The sequence below is a fragment of the Myotis daubentonii genome, chromosome 1 (assembly GCF_963259705.1).
Source record: "Myotis daubentonii chromosome 1, mMyoDau2.1, whole genome shotgun sequence".
Lineage (NCBI taxonomy): Eukaryota > Metazoa > Chordata > Mammalia > Chiroptera > Vespertilionidae > Myotis > Myotis daubentonii.
In genome coordinates, this window is record NC_081840.1 from 50192548 (window position 1) to 50214374 (window position 21827).

The following is a 21827-nucleotide window of genomic DNA, read 5'->3' on the forward strand; positions in this document are numbered from 1 at the left end:
GAAGTGGAGGAGAGCGGTAGGCTCCAGATAGCCGTAGTCTTCTCCCAAACTCCATAGAATGGTGATTGGGAAGAAGCAAGGAATTGGAAATAGCAGGTTCCTATCTCTGATGGAGCCTAAATCAATCATGTGACTGTGGCAACTGAAGGCATCCTTTGCTCATCTGTGATATGGGTATGATACAAAACTGCTTTCGGGCAATGCAGAGGACTAAATAAAATAATGAAAATTCCTTCCTATGTAAATGGTTTTTACAGCTATTCTTTTGCGTACTGCTAATGCCAGCTTGCCTCTCTCTTATATATGAAGTTCTGCTCATAACCTTGAAAAAGAGGGCCCTCCCATGGGCTGTGCAAAGCATCTATGTGGAAGAATATGGGTCAAATTAATATAATAAGTTATATTAAGCACTTATCTGTGCCACCAGATTCTAAACCCAGCCCCGCCATTCATTAGCTGTGCGACCCTGCAAAAGCTATGCGCCATTCCCATGCCTCCACTTCTCTCTCTGCAAATCAACAGTTCCTGTTTCTCAAGGTTGTCATGAGAATCAAATAAGGTAACTACCTGTAAAGCACTTAGAAGAAAGCGCTGAAGTTGTCATCTCAGCATAACAGGCCACCAAACCCCCTGGGCAGCCCCACGCCTCCCATGGCTTTAGGATGAGAACGCATTGTTGTATAACTTCTTAGGCAGTGTGACTACTCTGCCTCCCAGAGGCGGTCCACCTCCTTCTCAGGAGGTGTCTATTGGCATCATCAGAGTGGTTGTGTGGGTCCATTTCTGGGTGGACGCTTATGTGGCGTGGATCCCTATGGGCAGTGTCTCTACCCTAGGCTGCTCTTCTCCCTTCATGACAGTGCCCAACAATGTTCCAGACTTTGCCATTAACAAGAAATTCTAAATCCCCAAATCCCAGGTGACCATAGATGGGAGGCTCAGGCTGCATGGCCCCAGCTCTGCTTGTGACAGGCAGGTGCTTGGCACAGAGAGCACCCTCAAGTTGGTTAGAAAAAGTATGCACCCCAATTCACTCTGAGCTCCCAGTCCTCCCCTTCTCAGCCCTCTCACCAGCATTTGGGGAAGTGGCATCCTCCTTTGCCTGCCTCATTTCCACTCCACTGCTGTGAAAGGAAGCAAACTGTCACTTGTGGGGCTGGCAGGACAGCACCCAGCATGCTCCTCGCATGTGGTGCACGGGCCTTGGGCTCTGCAAGCTCTATGTTACAGTCTGAGAGGAGGTGAGCAGAGATGTTGAGGGTAAGCCCTGAGAAACTTCTATGGAGACTATTATGCTAAGTGAAATAAACCAGACAGAGAAAGGTAATATCACGTGATCTCACTTCTTTGTGGAATCTGATGAACAAAATGAATTGACCAACAAAATGAGACCTGAAGCAGGGAGGCATGGAACAGACTGACATACCTTGATGTGGGGTTGGAGAGGATGAAGAAAGATAAACCGAAGAACTTACATGCTTATACGCATAGCCCGTAGACATGGGCAATAGGGTGGTGAAGACCTGGGGGCAGGGGTAGGGTGGAGGGGGATAAAGTGGAGAAAACGGGAGACCTCTGTATTATTGTCAACAATAAGTAACATACATACATAAATAAATAAACAAACAAACAAACAAACAAATAAATAAATTTGCCATGGCTGCTACATGTAAGCATACCTATTGAAATGTGATTTTATGTCTGTGGAATTTAATTTTTTAAAAAATTGGGCTTACCATTTGTATGTTTTTATTTCATTTTTCACTTTTCTAGCAATTCATTTTTATTGTTTTGGTGTGTGTGTGTGTGTGTGTGTGTGTGTGTGTGTGTGTGTGTGTTTAAAAAGGTATTGGTCTATGACTGATTAAAAAGAAAGAAAATAAGCTTTTCATTACTGATAATTAAATAACTGGGGAGCGCAAGCAGAGAGTTTGAGTGTGTGGACTCCGGGGTAGTAGCGCCTCGATAGTGGCCTGGTCCTCTGGGTGACCTCAAATGAGTGTATCATTTTCTGTATGACTTCAGGAACTTATCCTCCCCTGCTCTGACTTCAGTATTTGTGAAATGGGGGCAGTGGTAATGCGACCTACCTCACGGGGTTGTGAGGGATAAAGAGGGTGATACTCTTAAGGCTCTCAGAAAAGAGCCTCACACCGAGAAGGGCTTGGTGTGTTTTAGGTGCCGTCACCTGCACTTCCAGACCTGATCGCTCACCTGTATCTTCACATAAGCCAGGGCTTGTGACTAATGCATTATGGCCTTTGAGGACCCTGGACACTTTTACCTCTTCTTCCATTAAACAAAGATAAGTATAACACAGGCTAGATCATTATTCTATATTCATTTTCATTGTATTCATTTTTCCTTCTGATTTTAGAATGAATTAGAGCTAAAACATTTCTGCAGTCCCCTAAACGTATCTTGGGCCCTGGGCACGGTGCCTCTGGGGGCAGCTCGGACAAGTTGGAGTCTTTTGGCTAAGTTGGCCCCAACGTAAGCCCTCGCTTCTCTCACTGGAAAGCTCTTCTCTAAGCATCTTCTTCTCTTGAGCACTGTCCCTTCTCCTGTTGAGCATCTCCTCTTCATCACTGGAGACTCGGCCGAGTTTCCTCCTCAGCTTATTCCAGGGTTACTGTGGCATTGTAATTGTCTGTTTGCCAGTCTGTCTCCCAGGCTAGACTATACATTCTTCAAGCTCAAGAAACACCTCTGCGTGCCCAGTACTAAGTACATTACAGTGAAGTTGATTAATTACTTCACATGGTTGGGGCAAATGTGTCAGAGTGGAGAGAGCAGCATGGATTAGAGACCCAGGGAGCCTTGAAAGGTTTAGTTAGAAAACAGGAGAAGGTTAAAGACAATCACTGTATTCCCATTTCCTGCTAGCACCTGAACAGGGGTGGATTTCCAAACAGAAAGAAGAGGATTTGAGCACCAATCTTTACAGGACCGTTGCCGGAGTGGTAGGAACTCTCACTGATGAGCATTAGCAGGGCTCTCCATTCATACATCACACTGAGAACAGGCCCCTGAAAGCTGGTCTGCTGCCTCATTAGAAGCCAGCCAAATGCTTTCCGGGTTGAGTAATGGGTTTGGCTGAACAGACACCAGGAGCAAAACAGCGGCGAGGTTCTCTGCTCATTTCAGAGGTTGTGGCGAGGCTGGTGCAGAGAGGAGCCCCGGCAGGAGGATGTTGTGGCTGAACCACGGAGTAACCTTCTGTACAGGAGGACGGTCCCATCTGCTGATATGTCCTGCTATCGCATCCTCCCCACATGGAAGAGACATGCTTTATTTCACAGCACGGCCCAGTCTCACCAGCCGCTGGCTATCGGAGCCGCTCCAATTTCAGGTGCATGTAATCTTGTTGAGCAGGCAGACCCTGGGCCCACTCCAGAGCTGCTGAGTCAGGGGCCTGGGAGGGAGCCCAGGGCTCACAGGTTTAACAAGAAGCCTGGGCCGATAATGTTGCAGATGGATTAGGTCAGAGGTGAAGAACATGGATGCTGCTGGTTGGATGAGCTCTGCTCTGGCCCCAGTGTTCTATGTTTATAGCTCTTGTTTCTTGGATGCGTGGAATATAATCCTAAGCATGGAAGGGAGCCAGAAATATTCCCTCTATGTCCCAAACCATCTCCCTTGCAGATCCTGAAGCCTCCCTTGTTTTCTTTGCTCTTCTGGTTTTTGGGGTTGGCACAGGAGCACCTGCAAGACAGAGTCGTGTCTCTTTTTTCCAACACAGACCTGAGCCCTGTGCCGTGAAGCCAGCTCACTGGAACTCTGCACTGGAGTTCCATTTACTATTAAGGGCTCTAATGAGGAGGGACAGGCAATTATTATTATTTATTTCACTAATTAGCCAGATAATCATTCATTTCAAAACTATTCAGGGTTGGAAATCTGTTCACTTTGTGCCCTTTATGTAATTGGGATTCAAGTTATTCTCCCCTCTTTTCTTTACAAAAACAGCTGCTTTGTTAAATGAGGGGTAAGGGTTGGGGGTGAGAAGGGGGAATTAAAAAAGGAGCAAGAGGTAATCTTTGAGTTGTGAGGATAATGCAACCAGGAGCCAGAGTCCATAAAAACACCACCTTTCTGTCTCTGAAGACATAATGCTTGATGATAACCATAAAACACGGTCGTGCAAAATAAATTGCTGTTCTATTCAGATCCTTAAGCGTACTACTGTGGGTGTCACTGGAGATATGCAACTCTTTTTTCTGACCCTGAGGTATATTTTATCATAATTTGTAGGGTGGGTGACAGCCTTGTACACATGATTGCCTTTTCCTGCTCAGTTAGCTTGTCAAGGTCAGAGTCCTTTGGCCTTTTATGGATGTAGGACTATTAAGAAATGAGCAGGATAACTGAACAGCACGGAGAGGAAACTTTATTTTTCTTCACTAATCAATACACTACATTTTCATCGTGTTTGTCTAGAATAGCAACCATTCTCCTCTCCAGGTTATTTTGGTGGGTGGGAGGGGAGGGGATGTTGTATTTTTGTTGTGAAATGGAAAGAACTTCTGGGAGGCTGAGATTCATCTTCAATGTCACAAAATAAAGTGTTCAGGAGCACTTCCACTTCTGGGTAGAATTTTTTTTTTAAGGTGGATAATTACAATGAGAAGTTGGTGCTTCCATAGGCACAGGATGGCACTGCTTTTGTTAGGCAAGTTTCCTGGATACAACCAGCCTGGTGGATTAGGGGTGTGTGTGTGTGTGCGTGTGTGTGCATGTGTGTGCGTGTATGTGTGTGTGTGTGTGTGTTATGACTCCCATTTTGAGAGTTTAAACAAGATCTGAGGATGATATAAATTGTAGCCAAGCATCTCAATGCAAAGGAACTTGAGATGGTGGCCATTTCACATAGAAATGGAAAGCCTTGGTAAGCGCTGGAGTGGGGAAAAAGCTGCCAGCAAAAAGTAGAGTTTCACCACCCCAAAGGATGACCTATCTACTTCCCATAATGTCACCTTTGCATATCCCTCAGTAGATTAAAGGATTCAGTGCAGGGAATTTCTAGCCTGAATGACTCTTTCCCATTAGTGGATTTCTTTGTTGTCAATAACACAGGAAATTACTCCAAAGTCTTGCTAAAAACAGTCAAAAAGGCATAAACACGTCCTTGTGCAGGGTTCAAGGAACCGTTGCTCCATGTCTTCAATTGCTGTTGCTAAACTTTCAGAAACTCTATCAAAGAGACTCTTTTGTGCCCCAATAAAGTGGAGGCATCAGGGCTGATTTTGATAGGAGCAGCAGCATGGAAAACGTGCTAGTATCTAATCTACTGACCACGACAGTGATCAAATATTTACTACTGAAAGAATAGAAAGAACTTTAAAAATAAGAAGCCCATTATAGCACTGAACATGATCCTAACATGTTAATTTACTGAAGCTGATCTTTCTACTTTATATAGAAGAAAGTAATATAAATGAAAGAAATGTTTACACTATTTAAGAGTGAGATACAATTACTGAATCCAAGAACCACTTTAATATAGTGATTGTTAGGTCGCCGAAGGAGGAACACACGAGGCCAGAATGGTGAGGGATTATGAATTTATTTGATCATCCGCACACCAGGTGGCTGAGCCTGGATGGCTCCAGCACCCATTGACGGGAGTCTTTTAAAGGACTTTTGTTGGGCTTTTTTTCTGGGTGGAGACTTCTTTATGCATACCTGGAGGGGAGACAATGGAATGTGGTCACTACAAGTGAAATGTGGTCTCAGCAAAGGGAATGTCCATAGTGAAATGACCTGAAAAGCCATTTCCTGGGGGAGGGGTATCAACTCAATTATTTGATCAGACCTGGCATTTCTGGCACATTACAAATGAATTTGATTATTTTAAATAATTCTGCCCTATTCCTGAAAGCACTTTCAAGAGCTCTAGGGGAAGAAGAATAACTTAGACTTCTGAAGGTCATCTTACCAACTCACACCATTGCAGGATGACTGAGAGGGAGAGATAATGGACAAGTGCCAGAGATCAGGTTGTAGACCAGCCACTGGAAAAAACAGAATCTTGTAATAATCATTTAAGATGGCAAAGGGTAGAAATTAAAAGTTACGGAAGAAAAATGGCTGAAAGAGAAAATAGGTAGAATTGGATGAGGTAAGCTGGAGGCTCTCGTCCCACTGTAAGGTCCTGTGTTTGGTGCGATATTCCAGTAGCTGTGGGAACACCACCTGTTAATTTCCATGGTGCTAGAGAATGGCAGTGGCCACAGCTGGGAGAGTAGTTGCTCCCCTTTAAAAATAGGCTCCCAAAGTGGAACTTTCTCAGACCTTGAGACACACAAGGGATTGTCAATGTAAGCTTTGTAAGCAGTGATTCCCACTGGGCAGCATTTGAGAACCTGAGGTCTCTGTGAGGTCAGCATTTCCAGGTAAACTGACTCAAGGAAACCAAAATATGTTTTCCTGATCAATCTTATCCGTAATGGTTTTCCGCTGACATGTCAAGCACTCGTGTGCATCATCAGAGTGTTTGCACTGAGTGTTCCCTCCTCCTAGAATGTTCTTTCCCCAGTCTTACTCCCTGACTCTGCTCAAATGTCACTCAGCCGCGCTGCCTTCCTTCCCCAGCCACCCTATTGAGAATAGCGACTTCTGGTCACTCTCTAACCACACCCTCCTGCCTCCCCCCACCCTTCTTAGCATTTATCATCATCTGATGTAAAATATTTTTTTCTTCCCCATTAAAAAGGAAATTCTGTGAGGAATAGTGTCTGTGCCATATAGAACTTCCCAACAACTGAGGAGTTCCTCATAGTTTTATTCCCTGTGCCTCAGATTATGTCTGCCATATCATAAGAACTCAATGAATGTTTGTTGAATGGATGATTGAGTAATAATAATAATAGCTGGCCTTTCCAAGGGAATAATAGTAATAACTTACCTGTGCCAAGCTCCACCTCTAGTTCCCCACATACTTTAGAGCCTGCTGTCCACAATGTGCTGTAAGCTGAGTCACTGTATTTTGCACCCATTTGGCAGATGAGGAGACTCTCCTAGTGACCCCATGTGCACCAACTTTGCTTCAAGTGATACCAAACTACCCTGAGAATATTAGCATGCCATATCTTTTCCCCAATGAAGAAGTTGCTATCACACACAAATTTAAAAAGAAAAGGAAATTAAGAAAGCATCAACATCTCAAAAAAATTAGTAGGAAAGGAGAACTTGACTCAGAAGGATTTTCATTTCAACAGGCTTCTTGGAAGGGACCAGTTGCTTAAAGTTGCCATGTTCGGGGACAGGGAATGCCTAGTTAAATTCGAATTTCAGACAAGCAATAAATATTTTTTTTTAAAAAGTTAGGAGCATGTTCCATATATTGTGTGGGACATACGTATGCTAAAAAATTATACATTGTTTATCTGAAATTCATATTTAGCTGGGCATCCTGAACGTCATCTGGCAATTTGGCGCTGAATTTCAGATATAAGCTTTACCAGCCCTACCTTTACTGGTTTCCATTTCTAACAAGACAGAGCAGAAAACATAATGGAAATAATAGCAATAAAAACAATTACAGTTACCATTTCTGTTTGCCAGGAACTGTGCCCTTTGCAGGCATCATTTCCAGTCCTCACAAGGACCCTGCAGGTAGATTCTATTTTCCATTCTTTAGATAAGGTAAATGAAGCTCAGAGAAGATGAGTAATTTGCCTTAAGTCACACAGCCAAAAAGTCCATTTTCCTTTCACAACACTAATCACCTGAAGGAACATATTTTAATTGTTTTTGTCTCCTCTACTAGATCTAAGTTCTGTGAGGATAAGGTCTGTGACCCCAGAGAACATCCTGATGTCCAGATCTCTCTATTTCCCGTGACCCACACTGTGCTTGGGGGGGCTAAGTCAGAGCCAGTCCACAAGCAGGAAAAGCCGTTGCTGGCTGAGCCCAGAAGGAGTGCCAGGGACCTGAACACCCATCTCGGCCTCCTTGGTCCTCACGTCCGGGGCAACTTTTGTGCCAAGTCTGATCCATCCCTCCTGCGACCACTGAGACACAGAACTTCCTTGTGATTACCATTTTTATTTTTTATTTTTTGGTTCACTTGGAAAAAAACTAAGGATAAATGGAAAACAGCAGCAGCTGTGCTGTTTCATTTCCAGAGTCTCATGCATTTTATTCTAAATGACAATATTTAACAACAAAATTGCTTCATTTCAACCTCATTGCATTCCTTCAAGAGGGAGTACTATAATTTAAAAATAATAAATGCAACAAAGTGAATATATTGCTTTCATTAATCCCCAATACTGCTTATTTTCAGCACTTTTAAATTATTTGGGTGTGCTCGATAGATTTAGTTGAAGTGGAAAAAGAATCATTCACATTTCAGACCATTTGCAGTTGTCAATTTATCTGCTGTTTTCCAAGCCAAGTAACCGAACTTCAGAGTTGCATTTAGTTTGAATGATTTCCTCCCCGCCCCCTGGCTGGTATGAAACAGTGAATTAGTCAAGTAAAAATGTCTTTGGAATTGAAGGTGCTATAAACAAGGGCATCATAGCCTCTGAATGATCAGCCAGCATAGGTGATGTTGATTGCTTGTCATGGTACCCAAGGACATCCGGAGTGGCAGTGGCAGCTTGCTTTCTCTAAGCCCAAAATGAAGTGAAGAATTAAGGCGATAATCTAAATATTTCATTTCTAACCTGCCCTTTACTCGAACCCCAAGTATTTGAAGGAAAATATGAAATTGTGAGGTCTTTAAGTGTCAGAACTTAAGCACTAAATTGTCAGGTAAAATATAGGATGCCCCGTAAAATTTGCATTTCAGACAGACGCTGAATAACTCTTTAGTACAAGTATCTCCCAAATATTGCATCCGGTATTTTTCTCTGCTACATCTGGCTTTGGAGGACCAAGACCTGCATCTTATTCACTTGCCTGGTGTTGCTTTATTTTTAAATATATTTTTATTGATTTTGGAGAGGAAGGGAGAGGGAGAGAAGAGAGAGAGTTGGAAACATCAATGATGAGAGAGACTCGTTGATCGGCTGCCTCCTGTACGCCCCCTACCGAGGGTGGAACCCACTGTGACCTCCTGGTTCATTGCTCAGTGCTCAACCACTGAGCCACACTGGCGGGGCTGGTGTTGCTTCTTAAATATGGCATGAGAGTGCATAATTCTAGTGGCTGGAATTTATTGAGTGATTACTATGTGCTGAGCATTATCCTACATGCTTTATATTTATGATCATCCAGTCCTCACAATTCTTTCAATTAGGAATATTATTATCCCATTTTACAGAAAAATGGGACTTAGAGGTGAAGGTACTTGCCTGAGATCACAGCAAACATGCGGTGGAGGGGGGTGGTTGGAGTCTGTACAAAGACCTTTCTGATTTCACGACACCATCATGCTTTCTAATGAAATGAAACCAAATGATCAGTTGTCAATAAAATCATGTGTCTAACTTTTCTTTAAAGGTACAAATAACATTCTTAAATTCATACAGACATATTCAAGGCTGATTTTTGCAATGTGTATCTTGAGGCATACATGCAGAACTTGTCTTATTAACAAGTGCACTAGTTCATCCCCTTGTCATTTTTTTCTGCCTTTTTCCTTGGAACTAGCACCCTCAATTTATTACTGGTAATGGGTCACCGAGAATAAAGGTGAGGATTCTTAGAGGCAACTTCGGAAGAGTGTGGTTATGTAATTAACCTGTAACATAGAGGGTGAGAGATCCAATTTTGTCACCCCCTTGTTATTGAAAAGAACATCCCAACTATAGAAAAAGTATAAATTCAAGGTGTGAAATGCAGTGGTAATAATTGGACAAAACTTCAAATGAGTGTAAGCAGCTCCCAAACAATTAGCTGTTACTCAGTAAAAATATTGTTATTTCATCTAAATTTAAATTCATTATGGTTGCCCTGAGGTGTTTAAATTTAATTTTGGTGTTTGTCAATTGTGAATTTGCTTGAACATAGCCTCCATCTCCTAATTGCAAAAAGAGCAAGTTCATTTGCAAATGGGCCAGGTTCCATGCTGAGGGTCTTATCATAACATTTCTTCTTAAATATCTATTGCGTGTAATTATACAAAGGGATGAAACAACATTTTGGGGGGAAAATCAAAAGAAGAAAACAGTGCTCACGACACAGCACAATTGTTTTCATTTTTGCACATTTGTTTTTCTATTACTGATTTCTGAAGTAGCTGGAACTGGCAGATTCCACAATAATTGCTAGAAATGAATTCATGGTTTCTGTCAGGAAGAAGCTGCCTACAGACAGGAAAGAAAACACATCTTGCAGTTCAAAGCAACTCTATTTTTTCTTTTAATTCCATGAAAAGGGCGTGCGATGAACAGTTTTTTCCTCTTTCACCATAATTATCCTCTTTATTGTGGAGGTCTGAGGACCTGAGAATTGCTTTCTGGAACCTGAGAGCAGGAGGTCCAAGCACCTGCCATAGAATTCACTGAAAGAGACTGAAGTTCAGGTGGGCCTTCTCCGTCCTTCTGTTATCGGGGAAGTTCATGTATCCCTTTCCCCAAGGAGTGCTGGGGGTGCAGTCCTTACAATATCTCAAGAAAAAGAATTTTCTGAGACTTGCCTGGGAGGATGAATGCTTTCTGTTTAAGTGTAATTACTTCTCTATGTTTCCAAAGCCCCATTTCCCTTAATCCAGTTACAGAAGAAGTGTAATTGGGCTTTAGTAGCACTAACATCAGAGCCAGTGTTCAGGATTTCCGTTCCGTCCTGCAGCCAAGTCCAGCTCAGCATCAGGCTGGTTACAGGCCATTGTGTGGGGTCCACATGGCCATGGGCCATGCGTGTGATGCAGGAGAGCACAGCACACCAAGAGCACAAGAGGAACCAAGAGAGACCAAGAGAGCCAAGTCCTTTGTTTAGGTCAGGGGTGGGGAACATCTAGCCCACGGGCCATATGAGGTCCGCAAATCATTTGGTCAGGCCCTGCCAAGGCATTAGGGGTGAGTTAATTAAATGTTTGACCAAATAGAGCCGGCTAATTTTTAAGGTGATAATTTTGTATGGCCCATGAATGATGTTATAAACATCCAAATGGCCCTTGGCAGAAAAAGGCAGAAAACCACCCCTGGTTTAGGTGATGAAATATCTCAAATTCCATGCCCTGGCAGTAACCACACCCATTCTGGCCAATGATCTGTTCCCAAGTCTGACTGACAAACAAGTACCTTTCTGAAGCCACCCCAGCTTCATCGGGCGCGTGTCTGTCTCCCCTTTATTGGGCCCCTGGGCAGTTACAGCTGCAGCTTTTTGGCGGGGCGGCTCAAATGACACGCCCATAATGTTTGGCCTTCCCTTTGCTCCTTCCCTGTTATTAATAACGAGTTCATTACAACAGTATCACTCCCAGCACGCATTTACTGAGCACCCACCTGGCACCCAGCTCTAGGCTAAGTACTAGAATTGAGCAAACACGTACTGAACTTGAGCTTGCCATGCTGTGACAGAGTCTGAATTATTGTGGACAGATAGCAGCATTGTGCTGATGGACTCAAGTGACTGACATGACAAGAAGCAAGGTCACAGGGTCATGTCATCATTCTTCCATGAGAGACTCTCCTCAACCCCAGACAGTGTCCACCTGTGACAGGAACAACTGCGGATCGTTTGGTCACGGTAAGACATTTAAGAAAACAACGATTTGCCAGAAAATGAAGAGAATGCAATTGCAGCCCCAACAGAGCTGCCTTGTTATGTAATAGTTCAATCATAGGACAATCCAGGGCCTGCAGAGGAGTTAGCTAGCTACACCAGCGAAAAGCAAAATGATTTACATCTGGAAGCCACAGCTGGCATGAAAATCAACATTGAATCAGTTCCTTCCTCTAAGTCCATGTTCCATTAGAATAACTACGGTAGGTGACATTTTTCACATTTTAATTGGTGTTTTGCTGATTTTATCAGAATTTCTGCTGATCAAAGCAAAGTGGCTATTTATTTATTTTGCAATGAAGCTAACTGTTCACTGGGAGTTTAATGTACTGTAATGAATTTTAAATATCCTCCCAGTCAGATTACAAAGTGTTTGAATCAAGATGTCCTTGTTACACTTAAAATTATTAATTACTCAAGTGGACAAAAGGCAACTTTCAGATATAAAGTCACATTTCAAATGGATCTGAATTGGGCCAAAATGTTGGGCCTGAATTTAGATGTCAGAAAAATAAAAATGTTTCCCCCTGCAGTCTGCTTAACCCACTCGTACCTGCTTGGTTGTTAGACATATGATAAATACTTTCATTATTAGTTTATCTTCATAGCTCACAGAACAATAAGTTTTTATGTTATTTACACTCCAGTGACTTTGGTTTAATTGGCTTCTTTTATGTTATTTATATAAATATAAATCATACTGGGTTTTAAAGTATTAATGGTGCATTTTATGTTTTAATGCTATTTTCATCCAGACTAGCATTCCATAAATGCATACTCTCTAGCTAAGGACCTTTGCAAAATCTACTGCAAGAGCTGAAGTAGTCCTGTTTGGTGTGGCTCAATTGGTTGGAGCATTGCCCCATGCATCAAAAGGTTCCGGGTTCGATCCCTAGTAGGGGTGCATATGACAGGCAACCGATGGATGTTTTTCTTACACATTGATGTTTCTCCCATACATCTATGTTCCCCCCCCCTTCTCTCTCTCTTCTCCCCTCTCTCTCTCATCAAGTATGTAGGGCTGAAATGACATGATGTGTGCAGTTTCTTTAAAAATAATTTGCCAAGCCCTGACCTGTTTTGCTCAGTGGTTAAAGTGTCAGCCCACACCCGAAGGGTTGCAGGTTCTATTTCCGGTCAAGAGCACATACCAGAGTTGCAGGTTTGATTCCTGGTCCTAGTCAGGGCTCATGCAGGAGGCAATCAATGTGTCTTTCTCACATTGATGTTTCTCTTTCCCTCTCTCCCCTCTACCTCCCTCCTTTCCTAAAAATCAATGGGAAATATATCCTCGGTGAGGATTAACAACAACAAAAACAAAAAAGGACAAAAATAAATGATGAACAGCATATAAAAGTTAATAAAAGATGTTTTTGAATGGATAAGTGATGTCATTTCAATTGGTTAAAAATTATGTGCCTTAGGGGTGGGGTTGGAGAACAAATAAAGCAATGTGGTAAGTTTAGTAAAACAATAATTGTTTAATGTGATGGAAGTGGTCATTTAGTTTCAGTTTATTTAGGGAAAGTTAGGTACCCACCTGAAGCACAGCCTTGATCTTTATGGTGACAAAGAGGGAGTGAGGTACAAAATACTTCTTGAGTACTCCTTTTTAAATGTCACTCAAACCCGACCCAAACACAGGTTTTCTTATTGAAAGGTGTGTGACATGAGCTGGCTCATTCACCTTTGACCCTACCTTAATGTGCTCAGTTTTCAAAGTGTCAAAGAAATTCAGGACAAGATGATTTTAGGATTTTGTTTTACAGGGTGAGCCCATTGAAAGAACTCTTGGAATAAAAAATAAATAAAAAATAAACCATCCTTGCTGGAAAGCTTTGGCCAAGTTCTTTAACCTCTCTTGGCCATGGTCGTCTTATTTGTAAAAGAGGGATAGTTGTAGCACTTGTATCAGGATTGTTTTGAGAAACAAATGAAATAAGGTATGTGGAGCTCTAGCATAGTACCTTGTTCCTAATAGTTGCTCAATAAATAGTTATTATTTTAATGCAACTTCAGTAGCCTTCCTCTACATAAGTTTGAAAGGGTATCGACAAGTAAGTCATTCTGCTAAATGTGGCATGTTTTAAATTCAGATGGAAACTACTGGGGAAGGAACAAATATTTACTTAGTGAGAATGATGTCACCAAAGAGGAGAGATAATGCCTGGCATCTAAAGAAGTACAAGAGGAAGGAGGAGGAGGAGGAGGAGGAAGAAAATAAGTACTACACAAGACACTAGAGAAATAGCTTATAGACCAGCGGTTCTCAACCTGTGGGTCGCGACCCCTTTGGCGGTCGAACGACCCTTTCACAGGGGTCGCCTAAGACCATTCTGCATATCAGATATTTACATTACAATTCATAACAGTAGCAACATTACAGTTACGAAGTAGCAACGAAAATAATTTTATGGTTGGATCACAACATGAGGAACTGTATTTAAAGGGTCAGGAGGTTGAGAACCACTGTTATAGACCATGGCAGCTGCTCTCAGAATGAATCGAGTGCTCTGAACAAGGGGGCACGATGATCAGCTGATGGAAAGAAACCTAGAGATAGTTCATGGGGTTCACACTCCACCTGGTGACAGGAAATCATAGTCATGGTGGTGAGTGTGGCATATGTTTGCCTTAAATAGCTCTTTCAGTTTACAAAGAACTTACACATTTTCTCACATCGTCTTCTCACCAGCCCAGTGATGTGAGTGGTTCAGATGTGATTGTCCCGTGTACAGAGGAAGTCACTGTGTCTCTGGGAAGGAAAGGGGTTTGCCCAAGGCAGAGCTTGCGCCAGATCGCCCTTCCTCAGAAGGAGCCGCCTCAGTGAGTTGTTAAACCTCACAAAGTAGCTAACAATGGATAAAACAATGTATTTAATTCTTACAACCATCCTATGCATAGGTATATGACTATTAACCTCATTTCACAGATAGCGAAACAGAGGCACAGGAAAGTGAAGCAATTTGTACAATAAAATGTAGTTAGTGGGAGACCTGGAATTTGAAGTTGGAAAGTCTGGCTCTGGAATCTACACTTTTTACACTACTCTCTCCTATGACCAGAGCCATAATGATCTGTGGTTCTCAACTTTAGCAAGTATCAGAATCACCTGGAGGGTTTCCTCAGGTGAGGATTAACAAAACAAAAAACAAACAAACAAAAAGCATTGCTGGTACTCACATCCCGAATTCTGATTCATCAGGTCTGAAGTGAAGCTCTATAATTTTCCCTTTTCTTTCCTTTCCTTTCCTTTCCTTTCCTTTCCTTTCCTTTCCTTTCCTTTCCTTTCCTTTCCTTTCCTTTCCTTTCCTTTCCTTTCCTTTCCTTTCCTTTCTTTTTCTCTTCTTTTTGTTTGTTAATCCTCAGCTGAGGATATGTTTTCCATTGATTTTTATAGAGAGTGGAAGGGACTGGGCGAGACAGAGAGAAACATCTATGTGAGAGAAACACATCCATTGGTTGCCTCTTGCATACACCCTGATCAAGCCTGCAACTGAGGTATGTGCCCTCGACCAGAATCAAAACAGCAGCCCTAGACCTAGCTGGTTTGTCTCAGTGGATAGAGCATCGGCCTGCGGACTGAAAGGTCCCAGGTTTGATTCTGGTCAAGGATACATGCCTGAGTTGCAGGCTCGATCCCCAGTAGGGGGCATGCAGGAGGAAGCCAATCAATGATTCTCTCTTATCATTGATGTTTCTGTCTCTCTCTCCTTCTCCCTTCCTCTCTGAAATCATTAAAAATATATTTAAAGAAAACTGCAACCCTTCAGTCTATTGGCCAATGCCAATGTTCTAACTACTGAGCAAACCAGCCAAGGCTCTTTTAAAAAAAATTGATTAATTGATTTTAGAGAGAAAGGAAGGATGGGGAGAGAGAGAGAGAGAGAGAGAGAGAGAGAGAGAGAGAGAGAGAGTAAGAAGAGAGAAAGAGAGAGAGAGATTTGTTGTTCCACTTATTTATGCATTCATTGGTTGATTCTTATATGTGCCCTTTCCTGGCATTGAACCTATAGCCTTGGCATATTGGGGCAATGTTCTAACCAACAGAGCTACCTGGCCAGGGCTGGAATTTGCATTTCTAACAAGTTCCCCACGGGATGCCAATGCTGGTGGTCTGGGGACCATACTTTGAGAACCACTGGTCTAGACTAGAGACACAAACTTCTGGTGCAGACACACTGAATATACCACAGGGGTCTTTGGCCTATGAAGGAGTGTTGGTAAATATCTGACTTGAGGGGAGGGGACTACACCTGGCGCTCCCAGGAGGCTCATATTCCAAGACTTTTTTAACACCCACAACATACCAAGGTGAAGACACTTGTTTGAATGTTTATAAAGGCCCCCCTAGGAAAGCTAATTTGTATAGTTATGGTCATTCTCGGGGATAGTCTGAGGAATAGGGGGCAAGGAAAAGCACGTGGGTCCCTTGTGATTTTTATAGATGTGCAATTAGTGGAAGTCATTTTCACAGGAAGTCTGGAAATGGACGAGAAAAGACCAGATGGAAGAAATGGGAACATCATTCCTTTCCTTCCATAGCCAGGGCTGACCAGCACTGTAGGAAGGTTGTATGTATTCACATCTCCAGAGCTATGGCTGCTTTCCTGAGATTTTTAGCAAATATTATTATTTTAACTAGAAGCCCAGTGCCTGAAATTCATGCACTGCAGGGGGGCTCCCTCAGCCTGGCCTGCACCCTCTTGCAGCCTGGGACCCCTTGGGGGATGTCTGCCTGCTGGTTTTCTTCTGACTACTTTAAGATGTTCTCTGCCTTTGTTTTTTTGTTTTGTTTTGTTTTGTTTTGTTTTGTTTTGTTTTTGTAGTTTCCCTCTAATGCACCCAGGTATTAATTTTCTTTCTCCTTGTAGTCCTTGCAGTCCTCGCAGTCCAGGTCCCCTCGGGGGATGTCCGCCTAAGCCAGCAGTCAGACATCCCTCTTGCAGTCCAGGACCCCTCGCTCCTTACCGCCCGTCCTGCTCGCTGCTCCTTAGCGTTGCCGAGGAATCAGAAGAGGCTTCCTCCACCGCTGCTGCTCTTGCCAGCCGTGAGCCCAGCTTCTGGCTGAGCAGTGCTCCCCCTCTGGGAGTGCACTGACCACCAGGGGGCAGCTCCTGCATTGGGGGTCTGCCCCCTGGTGGTCAGTGCGCATCATAGTGACCAGTCATTCTGATAGTTCCCCTGTAACAGTTGCTTAGGCTTTTATTATATAGACTAGGGGCCCAGTGCACGAAATTCATGCACTGGGTGTGTGTGTGGGGGGAGTGTCCCTCAGCCCAGCCTGCCCCCTCTCACATACTGGGAACCCTCAGGTGTTGACCCCCATCACCCTCCAATTGCAGGATCGGCCCCTTGCCCCGGCCTGATGCCTCTGGCCTAGGTGTTCGGCCCGGGCAGCGGGGACCCACAGCTGCAGCGGCCCCGCGATCGTGGGCTCCGCTTTAGGCCCAGGCAAGGGGCCCCTAGCTCCTGGGACTGCCAGCTTCGACCGTGCCCAGCTCCCATCGCTGGCTCCACACCTACTTCCTACTATCACTGGCCAGGGCGGAAAAGGCGCCTGATTCTCCGATCATGCCCTGGCCCCCAGTTCTTAGCTCCCCCCTGGGTTTCCGATCACTGTCAGTGGCAGGGGGCTTCTTCCTGCTTTCCCTTTCGCCTCCCTGCATTGTGCCTACATATGCAAATTAACCGCCATCTTGTTGGCAGTTAACTGCCAATCTTAGTTGGCAGTTAATTTGCATATAGCCCTGATTAGCCAATGAAAAGGGTATCGTCGTACGCCAATTACCATTTTTCTCTTTTATTAGTGTTGATCAGTGGTTCTCAACCTTCCTAATGCCGCGACCCTTTAATACAGTTCCTCATGTTGTGGTGACCCCCAATTTCATTGTTACAAATTGAACATAATTAAAGCATAGTGATTAATCACAAAAACAATATGTAATTATGTATGTGTTTTCCGATGGTCTTAGGCGACCCCTGTGAAAGCGACCCACAGCTTGAGAACCACTGACATAGATGATCAAGGTGGCAGATTGGTTACATTGCCTAGAAATACCCAGACGTGAACTTGTTTATTCATTAGCTAAGGTGTTGCAATTAAAATAACACAGCAATAAAGAATATAATCAGGGGAAACCATGGCTGCGAGACCCTGACCAATGTGTGCCGTGGTTGCAAGCACTAGCAGGGCCTCTGGTCCTTGCATCTGCGTTGCTCCCAGAGCAGTGGGGAGGATGGTGCCGAGTGGCCCCAGACTCACTATGAGTGAGGTCAGAGCAGCCACAGGCTTGGTCCAGGGGCACACTGCTTCCCTCCCGCACACCCCCCCTCCCCCCGGCATGGGGTGGATGGGGTGGATGATCAGACATCAAACCCCTGGAGAACCTGACGCTGCCTTCAGCAGTCGGCCTCCCCTGCTGGACTTTATGACCAGTGTAAGCGCCCTGGCAATAGCTTTCCTACCTTGGGCTATTTCTTCAAAATCAAGTCACTGGGAATAGCAGAGGACAGGAATACTTTTCTGCTGCTGTTTAATGACTTGGACTTGTGTGTATCAGAGAATGAAACATTAAAGCATCTCACAGATGACACCATGACTCCGGAAATCACAGTGACCAGTGGGCAGGCAAAGTGTCCACCCCATCCCCACAGGCACTGGAGGATTCAGGCCCTGTTAACACCTCAGGTGCAGTCACCCTCATCCTGGACCCACTCACACCCTTTGGAGGGTACTCTTGTAATGTCACCCATCTGTACTCGACCATCTTAGGGCATCAGATTGGACACTCACGCAGGGAAGCCCACGAAGAGATAAACATTACCTTTACCCTGCCAGCTGCTTGGCATGCGGATGACTGTGCCCTTCAGTCACTGTAAGCAGATGGTGTTCGCAACCTGCATGACGCTCACAGCCACCCCTGGTGTGTTCCCGTCGCAGTACAGCCACCGCACTGTGTTCTGGACACTTACAGCAATGCCATGCTCTGGTACCAGATCTCCCTGACTGCTAGAGATGCCAACACAAAATATGCTCAAGATTACAATCCCTTCTGGTGTTATAAGGGGGCCATTGGAAAAGTCTATCACACTTTAATCTCACACTTACAGTTATTGTTCCAGATGATGACCGTTCATTAATAATCTTGCACCTCACGCACACCAGTTACTTCCTCTTCATGATGATGATAACAAGGTTTTGCTCTCTGGTTATCAAGGGAAAACCTAGCCAGTTGCATCAGAGCACTGAATTTTGTCCTGAGAAGGTTGCTTTGGCTGAGAGAGACTGAGTAAATAGTAAGCACTGCCTGCTGATGCCAGCCTGGGCCTGGACTCTCTGTGAATACATTGTCTTGCAATGTTGGGTTACTCCAGCCTAAGACATTTCAAGTGCCTGTAATTGATTTATAGATATTTATAAAAACCTATTCAGAAATTGGTCCACTGATGCACGTGCCTCACACTGGGTGCAGTCCAAACTCTGCAGCCTCCCCTGTGGACTTGGCGGGATGATCCACGTAGTGCCAGCCGCGATGCCTGATCTCCCGGCCTCAGAGCAGGCCTTGCTGTCTTTACCAAGATCTCAGGGCAGTTCATTGCTGGAGGGGTTGAGGTTTGCTTCCGTTGGAAACTGTCTGCACCTTTGACATGATATTGCATTTCCCAAGCCACCAACCCATTTTGTGGATTTTACGTGTCTGTGGCTTAATAATTATAGTACCAATAAGAACACCCTTTTCTCTGTTTTGCTTGCAAGGAAACATACATATCTTTCTAAGATTTCTTTTGAAAAAAATAGTCACATTGTAATACGACTCTAGTTAAGACAGACTTGTGCTTTCAAAATCTTGAGTAAAATGTTCAATATTTTTAAAAAAGAATATAATAAGGACTTTGAGCTATTATTCTCTGTTGTTTAATATTGAATGTAGTTATCCAAACTTCTCCCTGTTTTATGCATTTATGACACTTCATACAAAAACATACTACACTAGAGAGAAACTAAGATGGCGTCGTAGGGAAACACCGAAATTGCTGCCTCCTACAACAATTTCAAAACACAATAAAAAGACAAAATGGACATCATCCAGAACTTACAGGAATGCTGGCGGAGTGGAAATTCTACAACTAGAAGGAAAGAGAAAAACACATTGAGGGTCAGGAGCTGCGGAAGTAAAGTGCAAAGGTACGGAGGCTTGAGCGCACGCGGAAAGGGGCTGGTACCTGAGGACGCGGCTGTCTTTTTGAATCGGGAGGGAGTCACAAGCTCCCGACTGCTCTGAACTCCGGTTCCGGGAAGTCTCTGGGGACCCAGGTCTCATACGGGGAGAAACTGGACTGTCTGGCAGCGGGCAGAACTCAGAACTCGAGGGCGGCTTTCCCTCAGAGGTGCTTGCAGCAATTGGATTGTCGGGACACTGAGACCCGTGGCCCCTTAGGGCAGGGCTGAGAATCCGCCATAGCTGCTTGTTCCGCCCTTTGATTCCCTGAGACCCCGCCCCACCCAGGCTGCGGCAGAGGCTTTTGCTATATGAATGCCCTGGCCCTTTGCAACCTGAAAATTACCTAACAAATTGCAGCTGGGCCACAGACCCAGAACTTCCAAGAGAAGGCCCAAGGCCCCACAGCAGCTTGCATTGCTTCACAGCTGGGCCTCATCTGGGCACCTCCAAACTCCAAAAAATGAAGGGGAATCTGCAGTTCTCTTCATAGCTCCTGCTGGGTAACCTCCAAGAGCCAGTGTACCCAGTGGTCAGAGGGGGACCATCCGGATTACAACTCCTCAGATCCATAAGGGATAACCCAGGAGGCCGACTCAGGGAGCACCAAAGCCCCACTGAAGCAAGTCTTGCCCCAGAAGGGTGTCTTCAGCGCAGAAGTTCTCCCACTGCAGACACAGCCGATTCTCACTGCCAATTGGCCTGGAGGTCAATTCCTCCCAGTGATCCTACAACAATCAAGGCTTAACTACAACAAGACTGTGCACAAAGCCCACAAGGGGGTGCACCAAGAGTGTCCACCTCAGGTAACAGGGGAGGCTGAGCCACTGGGCCCTACAGGACACCTAGCACACAAAACCACTCTACCAACACAGGGAAGCATAAAAAATGCGGAGACAAAGAAACAGGTCACAAGTGACAGAAATGGAGGAAAGCAAACGACTGGATATAGAGTTCAAAACCACGTTTATAAGGTTTTTCAAGAATTTTATGGAAACTGCTGATAAATTTAGTGAGACCCTCAAGAAATCTAGTGAGACCCTCGAGGATATGAAAAAGGAGCAATCAGAAATTAAGATACACTGACTGAAATAAAGAATAATATACAGAGATCCAACAGCAGACATGAGGATCCCAAGAATCAAGTCAAAGATTTGAAATACAAAGAAACAAAAAATACCCAACCGAAAAAGGAAAAAGATTCCAAAAATATGAAGATAGTGTAAGGAGCCTCTGGGACAACTTCAAGCATACCAACATCAGAATTATAGGGATACCAGAAGAAGAGAGAGGGCAAGATATTGAAAACCTTTTTGAAGAAATAATGACAGAAAACTTCCCCAACCTGGTGAAAGAAATAGACTTACAAGTCCAGGAAGCACAGAGAACCCCAAACAAAAGGAACCCAAAGAGGACCACACCAAGACAAATCATAATTAAAATGCCAAGAGCAAAAGACAAAGAGAGAATCTTAAAAGCAGCAAGAGAAAGAAACTCAGTTACCTACAAGGGAGTACCCATACGACTGTCAGCTGATTTCTCAACAGAAACCATGCAGGCCAGAAGAGAGTTGCAAGAAATATTCAAAGTGATGAATAGCAAGAACCTACAACCAAGATTACTTTATCCAGCAAAGCTATCATTCAGAATTGAAGGTCAGATAAAGAGCTTCACGGATAAGAAAAAGCTAAAGGAGTTCATCACCACCAAACCAGCATTATATGAAATGCTGAAAGGTATTCTTTAAGAAGAGGAAGAAGAAAAAGGAACTCTTACCATTTGCCACAGCATGGATGGAACTGGAGAGCGGATAAATACCACATGATCTCACTCATTTGTGGAATATAATGAACAACATAAACTGATGAACAAGGACTGATCCAGAGACGGAGAGGCATTGATTGGACTGTTGGGCCTTGGAGGGAA

General features: G+C 44.0%; 1 pseudogene; it reads left to right on the top strand.

Annotated features, from left to right (window-relative positions):
* Positions 1 to 18971, top strand: part of LOC132227820 (transmembrane protein 248-like) — a 43674-nt pseudogene extending 24703 nt beyond the window's left edge.
* The last annotated feature ends 2856 nt before the right edge of the window (positions 18972 to 21827 follow it).